The sequence below is a fragment of the Polypterus senegalus genome, chromosome 4, assembly GCF_016835505.1.
Source record: "Polypterus senegalus isolate Bchr_013 chromosome 4, ASM1683550v1, whole genome shotgun sequence".
NCBI lineage: Eukaryota > Metazoa > Chordata > Cladistia > Polypteriformes > Polypteridae > Polypterus > Polypterus senegalus.
Window position 1 is genome coordinate 242,102,132 of NC_053157.1, and position 9,713 is coordinate 242,111,844.

General features: G+C 41.3%; 1 protein-coding gene across 1 annotated transcript in view; it reads right to left on the reverse strand.

Moving 5' to 3' along the window:
• Nucleotides 1-6,340, reverse strand: part of LOC120528348 (zinc finger protein 397-like) — a 43,028-nt gene extending 36,688 nt beyond the window's left edge. The window contains exon 1 of the mRNA XM_039752482.1: nt 6,241-6,340. The gene's annotated coding sequence lies outside the window, so the exon portion shown is untranslated. The remainder of the gene's footprint in view (nt 1-6,240) is intronic.
• Nucleotides 6,341-9,713: the final 3,373 nt, after the last annotated feature.

Below are 9,713 nucleotides of genomic sequence, written 5' to 3' on the forward strand. Positions count from 1 at the left end.
TTAAGGATTGTTTTTCTATATATTGGTTTTACTCCCATGTGTTCTTTTAATGGATTATTTATTTATTTATTGAAGAACTTGAAGATCTGCACTATTTATGGAACACTGTTTTTGATTTGATGGACAATTATAAATAAAAGCACTTTTGCACTTTTACCTTCCCTTGCTAAGATGCTCAATTATTGCCTCCATTGACTAGCTCACTCGGTTTCATTATCGACGGTGTGAGGTTCCAGTGCTTCAATAGCAAAGGGAGTGTGGAGCCAGAACCCACATCGTCACAAGAATATAAAACAGAATCTCAATGATACGGGACTCATGAGTAGTAACGAATAATATGTGACACTGAGAAATTATAATTCTTAATAACAGGAACAAGCAAAAACTACGACTTCCTAAAAGGGACACTGTAAATGTAGGTATTTCAATAAATAATTTAGGAGACTTGTGTGTGCATTTCAATATCGATTTATGAACTACGTAGTTCACCTGTTGTACTATAAACGGTAGCTCAAGTAGCACTTAACAGTAAATAGTCTAACAGGACAATGACTGACTGAAACGAAGATGCTGCGCCGTAATAATAAAGGATCACACTGTCGTTCTGCATGTTTAGAAGGCGCTGATTGGCTGAAATTGTTTATAGCGAATTGTCCCAAGTTGGAAGTGCCGTATAGCGATCAGAAAACAAAAGACACATTTAGGCATAATGGACAGTAGGTTGTTTATCTAAAATACAAATTCAGTACGACACCAGGGTCTCCAAACACACAAATATGAAGCTTATTACGTTTTACAGTGAAACTCTTTACATACACAATATAATTAAGGGCGTGTGCCCTCTGCCCGACTACGGTGGCCCAACCTTCCCTCGATAGCTCGATTCGCTCGCTATCCGTCCAAGCTTGTTAAATGGAGGAATAGAAAAAAAACTTTCACAAGAGGAGGATCAGCGACGCGAACCTGAGCGACAACACCACTGAGCCACCTAATCGGGATAATTAACGAGCTCTGCACAACTGAACTACTACTACTGTTCTTACTGCGGCGGATGAAATATGTTGTTTGACATATGCACGTTAAAATGGTTTAATTGATACGAGAGTATCATTGTTGTATTCTTCTAATGAAGACGAAAAATTATATTTATAGATGTACTGTATACTATATGACGTACGGTTTGAACAAAATTAAGTGTTCCATAAATAGGTTGAACAATTTACCTAATCTTTTCATATATATATATATATATATATATATATATATATATATATATATATATATATATATATATATATATATATATATATATATATATATATAAAGTTGATATATGACAATATATCTTTGACACTATGTATCAGACAAAAGAAATCACAGCAATCCACAAGAACAATAATTAATTCTCAGCAACTACCTGAATTGTAGCTTAACCATATCAACTGAAATGTGTAATGTCAATATGAATTACAAAATATAACTAGAGAGTTAAGTATCAGATAGACTCTCAAAATTAAGAGGTCAATGCCTTTCAGTGTGCTGAGGCTTCACAAAGATTCAGTAACCAGTGACCATTTCTGCTCGAGGCTTCTAACCAAGCTTGACGATTCCAGTGCACTTTTCTGCTTAGTGCTTCCAACTCTTTATTCATCGAGCTGCCATTTGAAGTACATATGGCATCAGCAGAATTAAAAAACTCGACAGAATTCCCATTGAAATGAATGTTTGTGGATGATCAATACATTTTAAATGACTGTGCCCGATAATACTTGGTGGCAAAAAATAAATCTATAAATTATATAGTGCATCCGGAAAGTATTCACAGCGCATCACTTTTTCCACATTTTGTTATGTTACAGCCTTATTCCAAAATGGATTTAATTTATTTTTTTTTTCCTCAGAATTCTACACACAACACCCCATAATGAAAAATGTGAAAAAAGTTTACTTGAGGTTTTTGCAAATTTATTAAAAAAAAAAAAACTGAGACAGCACATGTACATAAGTATTCACAGCCTTTGCCATGAAGCTCCAAATTGAGGTCAGGTGCATCCTGTTTCCCTGATCATCCTTAAGATGTTTCTGCAGCTTCATTGGAGTCCACCTGTGGTAAATTAGTTGATTGGACAAGATTTGGAAAGGCGCACACCTGTCTATAGAAGGTCCCACAGTTGACAGTTCATGTCAGAGCACAAACCAAGTATGAAGTCAAAGGAATGGTCTGTAGACCTACGAGACAGGATTGTCTCGAGGTACAAATCTGGGGAAGGTTACAGAAAAATATCTGCTGCTTTGAAGGTCCCAATGAGCACAGTGGCCTCCATCATCCGTAAGTGGAAGAAGTTTGAAACCACCAGGACTCTTCCTAGAGCTGGCCGGCCATCTAAACTGAGTGATCGGGATAGAAGGGCCTTAGTCAGAGAGGTGACCAAGAACCCGATGGTCACTCAGTCAGAGCTCCAGAGGTCCTCTGTGGAGAGAGAGGAAAACCTTCCAGAAGGACAACCATCTCTGCAGCAATCCACCAATCAGGCCTGTATGGTAGAGTGGCCAGACGAAAGCCACTCCTTAGTAAAAGGCACATGGCAGCCCACCTGGAGTTTCCCAAAAGGCACCTGAAGGACTCTCAGACCATGAGAAACAAAATTCTCTGGTCTGATGAGACTTAGATTGAACTCTTTGGTGTGAATGCCAGGCGTTACGTTTGGAGGACAGTAGGCACCGCTCATCACCAGGCCAATACCATCCTACAGTGAAGCATGGTGGTGGCAGCATCATGCTGTGGAGATGGAACTGGGAGACTAGTCAGGATAAAGGGAAAGATGACTGTAGCAACGTACAGAGACATCCTGGATGAAAACCTGCTCCAGAGTGCTCTTTACCTCAGACTGGGGCGACGGTTCATCTCTCAGCAGGACAACGACTCTAAGTACACAGCCAAAATATCAAAGGAGTGGCTTCAGGACAACTCTGTGAATGTCCTTGAGTGGCCCAGCCAGAGCCCAGCCTTGAATCTGATTGAACATCTCTGGAGAGATCTTAAAATGGCTGTGCACCGACGCTTCCCATCCAACCTGAAGAGCTTGAGAGGTGCTGCAAAGAGGAATGGGCAAAACTAACCAAGGATAGGTGTGCCAAGCTTGTGGCATCATATTCAAAAAGACTTGAGGCTGGAATTGCTGCCAAAGGTGCTTTGACAAAGTATTGAGCAAAGGCTGTGAATACTTATGTACATGTGATTTCTCAGTTGTTTTATTTTTAAAATTTTTTATTCTTTTTTAACCCTAATAAAGATATTATATATACACACATTTCATATCAATGGGCCTCTTGTTTAATTTTTATAACAAATTATTAGAATGACGATTTTAACTGTTATTGTAGTTGTTGATGGTGGTTTCAGAGGTATACATTTTTAAATATTAAATTGATAAGGTGGAATGTGTTCTTACTTTGAGTGTTAATGTGTTAGTAACTGGGATTGCGCCTCTATTACTGGAAGATTGCTTAGGAATGATACAGACTGGACAACTATATGTTTTAGGAAATGTTTTATTATTGCACTGTGCTGTGACTAAAAAACTTTTTACTGATCACCTGTCCGGACCTTGAAGATGTGTTCACGAGGGAGGGATGCTGCTGTTAAAAGCAAATGTTTTTTCGACAGCAGCTCCAGATGTGTTTATCCCGCTGCTTTTTGTTGCCTCAGCACTCAAGAGGATCTTTAATGCCGACCTTGATATGTGCACTGCTCACCTTGGAGTGTCCCGTGTGTGTCTGTGTGTCGGTGACTGATCTGCGCCGTGTCTCTCAGCCTCTCTGATGTGCTCCGGATTGATACCTTTGAATGTTTGGTGCAGCAGAGCAAATTCAACCTGATCTACCACAGTGGCTTTGTTATCACCTTATTCAATGGAGGGGTTCATGGACGTCAAATGGCAATGAGCAGAAGATGAATTAATGTAAATACGTGAGCTGCAGTCAGCAATTAGACATCACATTTTGATGGCGATTTTGGAGATTCCCGAACAGATCTCTTATGCGATCCTTCCACAGTATCTCTCAAAATTATTTAGTTCAAATTGGTCGTAAAGATTTCACTCCTGGTCATTTTCTTTATTATTATTAATTTTGATGAGTCTTTAATTCTGATCGAACTCAGGCTAGCACTACGCTCAGAATTTGAAAAGCAACCACTTTAGTTAGTTAAGCCATTGACGGCGTCTTTTCTTCGTACCGAACTCGTTACTTTTGTGCTCCAAAAAATATTGCAAAGTATTAATAAATGAAATATTTCAATACTTGATCGAATAACATATGTGATTAAAGGATCTCATCTTTCCTTTCTCAAATGTGCTTACCTATATCATGGCAAAAGTACAGGGATAAACCTTTATGTTCCGTCTACTCCGTTTTAATTAAGTCAGAACAAAGAAAACATTTGAGGCTATTAAATGTGATCTCAAGAAAAGATGAAGGTTAATTATAATACTAATAACAGGAGCGATTATAATACGGTGCAAAATTAAATATTAATTGAAAGAGCCGGGAATCCATGCGTGAGGCGTCTTATTTATTTATTTTTTTTTTAATTCTCGCTATCGTATAGTGCATTCTTACTGTCGGCGTTAGTGTGTGTGTATATATATACTATATATATAGGTTCCTGCCTTGTGCCCTATGTTGGCTGGGATTGGCTCCAGCAGACCCCCGTGACCCTATTCGGATTCAGCGGGTTAGACAATGGATGGATGGATGTTTTTTTAGACATCAGACACTAGAAACTGCTGACGAACCCTTCTCTTCATTGCCAGTCTGTAGCAGCAAAAAAGTAAAAGCATAAAGAGTTTTAACAGACGTCATTGAAGTGGATCATGAGTTTGTGTAATGTTAATGAAAATGGCCAGGAGGGGTCACTAGAGAGGCGAATGTCAAATGCTTCGAAGCTTCGATAAGATTTCCGACACAATTGCTTCAAACGTTTTGATGCTTCGTGAGACTTCACTCCGCACATCACTAGAAAATACCCTAAAAATGATATCATTTAAATTATTTCTAACAGGTGTCAGTATAAGACAAACTGCTGGAAATGAAATCTGAACGCTCTGTAAAGTTACATCGTTCGACGCCACTTTCATAAAGTTTACCGATGACGGCTTTAGAGGAAACAGGAACAAACACAAAGAACACGCAGAGCTCGAGAAAAATCTGAAATGAACGACTGGGCCGTGCGGGAGCGAGCGGTTGAACAAGCGCGTGCCCGACGGACAGCACAGTTCGGAGCATGCGTGACATCAAAAGGCAAAACAGCCCAAGAGCATCTGGCTGCAGCCACTGTAAGGTGTTGAGCTCCACAGTAGACGGAAAAACACCCCTCTTCTACTATCTTAAGCGTGCTATTTGCATGTTACTGCCTTCCCCATTGTTTTTTAAGGTTTGGATTGTTGATTGGGTAGATCCTATATTAGTTAGTCCCGTTTAGCCTTTTTAATTTTATCCTGCCTTGTACGTCCGGTTGTTCGGGTTGGCTTCATTTAGTTAAAAGAAACCGTTTTCATCTTACTCTTGTCTGGAATGGTGTTCATCCATGTATGTTTTTGGTTGGATTTTTTTAGTTTGCGGAAGAAATAGCTTTTTAAGTTGGATCCTGTCCTACCTCGTGTTACTTGTTGTCCGGGACAATTTCTGGACATTTCCGCGAAAGGTTATTGTATACGCTAAAGAAGGAATATGCCCCCTCTCCCACTATCTTAAGCTTAGACATGCAATTTCACTGTTGCTGCCTTCCCCAGTGTTTTAAGGTTAGGGCTGGTGATTGGGTAGGTCCTATATTCATTCGCCTACTGTGGAGGTCACGTGTTTTCGCTTACTGTGCAGTTCAACACCTTACAGTGGCTGCAGCCAGACCCTTCTCCAAAACAGCGTGGTAAAGTGCAAGAGCGCGAAGAAAGAGGAAGCAATCCCAAATTCACGCGCTTCCGCCAAGTCAGATGTATCATTACATTTCACGGGACACCGACCGGAAAATTAATTAACGTATCAGCAGCTAAAAGTGCGCGACCTATCCTCCCCCAATTTGCTGTGCCGCCTCCTCCACGTAGCGCTCAATCCCCAACACTTAAAAGCTAACCACGCGGCGTCAGGCACCTCCTCAAATTTAAAGTCTCTCAGCATGTCGCGATCTTCCTCACTGACGGCATTCACACCCGAACGCGATCCCCACGTTCGACTTTGTCTTACCTTCCGAACCTTTGCTTGATCTTGTGGCCGTGAAGAAGTTTGAGCACGAGGGTCTCATAAAGCAAACAGAGCGGAATTGCAGCACGCGGAAGATATCTACTACGTCATTCACTGAACGCACACGAGACGCCCACAACGTCTTTCCCAAGACGCCCACAACACCACGACACGCCCACTGCAAGGATGAGCTGCCCGCTTATTTATGGCAGGCCGTTTTAACATTTAATCCGTTTTCCATATCAGCAGATATGCTTGCTTTTAAAATTGATATCGAGTTGTTAAAATTTGATATCACGCTTTTGAAACTTAATTTAAAAAATGACAGTTTAAATGCTTACATAGTACGGCAGGCACTTTAACATTTAATCCATTTTTCTTTTTATGAAATTTGATATTGGGAAGCGCAGTGGGTAGCGCTGCTGCCTAGAGTTCGGTGACCCGGGTTCTTTTGTTCCCTGTGTCTTTGTGGGTTTCCTCGGGGTGCTCCGGTTTCCTCCCACAGTCCAAACACATGTAGGTTAGGTGCATTAGCGATCCTAAATAGTCCCTAGTTTGTGCTTGGTGTGTGTATGTGTGTGCTCTGTGGTGGGCTGGCGCCCTGCCCGGGGTTTGTTTCCTGCCTTGCACCCTGTGTTGGCTGGGGCTGGCTCCAGCAAATCAATCAATCAATCAAAATTTATTTATATAGCACATTTTCATACAAATAAATGTAGCTCAAAGTGCTTTACAAAATGAATAGAAAAATAGAAGACACAATAAAAAATAAACATAAGTCAACATTAATTAACATAGAATAAGTAAGGTCCGATGGCCAGGGTGGACAGAAAAAATAAAAACTCCAAAAGCTGGAGAAAAAAAATAAAATCTGTAGGGGTTCCAGACCACGAGACCGCCCAGTCCCCTCTGAGCAATCTACCTAACATAAGTCAAACAGTCCTCTTTGTATTTAGGGTTTTCATGGAAGGACCTGATGAAGATGGTCACGTAGACTTCTGGCTTTCAGTCCATCAATGTTGGTGCATCATGATGCTTTGAGTAGGTGGTGGTGGCGCAGGCCGCCACCACAAAGAAACCGGAAAAAGAAACAGAAGAGAGAGTTGGGGTCAGTATGGATTTTAGAGCCACTATGAATAGTTATTATGATGAATTGAACATACAGAGTATCAGTATTAAGTTAAAGTGAAGTTATAAAAAGGCCTTGTTAAAGTAATGTGTTTTCAGCAGTGTTTTAAAGTGCTCTACTGTATCAGCCTGGTGAATTCCTATTGGCAGGCTATTCCAGATTTTAGGTGCATAACAGCAGAAGGCCGCCTCACCACTTCTTTTAAGTTTAGCTTTTGGAATTATAAGGAGACACTCATTTGAAGATCTAAGGTTACGATTTGGAATATAACATGTCAGGCATTCCGATATATAAGATGGAGTGAGATTATTTAAGGCTTTATAAACCATAAGCAGAATTTTAAAGTCAATCCTGAATGACACAGGTAACCAGTGTAGTGACATCAAAACAGGAGAAATGTGTTCGGATTTTCTTTTCCTAGTTAGGATTCTAGCAGCTGCATTCTGCACTCGTTGCAAGTGATTTATGTCTTTTTCGGGTAGTCCTGAGAGGAGTGCGTTACAGTAATCTAGTCTACTGAAAACAAAAGCGTGAATTAATTTCTCAGCATCTTTCAATGATATAAGAGCAAACCCCCGCGACCTTGTAGTTAGGATATAGCGGGTTGGATAATGTATGGATGGAAATTTGATATCATGCTTTTAAAATTTGATATTTTGCTTTTTTAATGTTATAACACACTTTTCAAATGTAATATCGAACTTCTGAAATTTGATGTCAATATCCTTAAACTTCCATCCATCCATTATCCAACCCGCTATATCCCAACTACAGGGTCACGGAGGTCTGCTGAAGCCAATCCCAGCCAGCACAGGGCACAAGGCAGGAAACAAACACCGCAGGGCGTGCACACACAAACACATACCCACACACCAAGCACAATTTAGAATCCCCAATGCACCTAACCTGCATGTCTTTGGACTGTGGGAGGAAACCCACGCAGACACGGAGAGAACATGCAAACTCCACGCAGGGAGGACCCGGGAAGCGAACTCAGGTCTCCTTACTGCGAGGCAGCAGCGCTACCCACTGCGCCACCCTCCTTAAACTTTATAACTATTTTACTATTTCAAAAGCTCGATATCAAATTTGAAAAATATGTTATCAAGTCCTGCCTCATTTAAATGACTAATTTCTCCTCGTAACGTGTTCTTCACGTTGTCATCTGTAGAAATTAAACAGTAATATATCAGCGTAAAGCGACCTGCACAAGGGTCAGTAACTTTGACTTTATCGCACTGTGGCGAGTTTTCATGTCCTTTAACGCTGAACTTGGAAGTGTGTGTTAGGATTCGGTGGACTCGCCTTTGAATCAGAACGACATACAAAAGTTCCAAATGGCCGATGGTGATCTGGTAGCAGGTGGGAGTTGTTCAGATTCAGCAGCAGTTGGTATTTTTATTTTAGGTTTTAACGCTGTTGATTGTGCCCGACAAGAGTTAGGATCATCTGCTGATGGGTCATCTCTCTTGTCACTGAAGATCCGACAGACGTCAGTGACGTAAGTAACACGCAAACATTTTATTATATTTCAGTTTTGGTGACTCCTACTGCAATGACAATGAGTGGCGACCTCGGCGCAGATTGGGATGTTTTCAGGTCAGAATTTGAAGACGATGCCATTGCTATCGAGCTTAATACGCTGCGGAGTATCATGGGCGCCGAGTGCAGACGTGTCTACGAGCACAACGTGAATCTTTGACCACAGAGCAGACCAATGTAACGGCTATTCGAAAAGCATTGGAGGGACACTTTAAATCTACAAAGAACGTGATGTATGAACGCTAGTCGCACACAGGATGAAGGGGAGCCATTTGACAGTTTTCTTACTCGGTTAAAAGAAAAATCCACCCCCTGTGAGTATGGAGCACTAAGAGACGAATATGGTATAGCAAATGAAACAACTTGCAGGCGTTTATTACGAGAGAGAGATCTCACCCTGGCCATGGCAGTGTGGACACGTCGATCAGCAGGGCCCACTGACATGACACTTTGGTCGATCGAGTTGGATAAACCCTTCATGATGGTGTTAATGCCACCTCAAACCAAACTTCTAGGATGCCGCTACCCGTCCAATTCAAATAAATCAGTTCTCAGGCTTGCATACAGATCGTCCGACAGGTAAATATTGTGTCAGTCCACATGGATGAGGGAGGGAGCACTGCCAGCATATGGAAAGACATGCAACTTCTGTCAACCAGCCAAGAACTTTGACTCCTTACCACTGAACCAGAGGCAAACCAAGCAGGCAGCGGTACTGATAATGAGGTTTATCCTACTGAGCGCATGGGAACGATGGGTGCTGGAGGTAAGAAGTGGTTTGTTACACTGCAGCTTCACAAGAAACCAC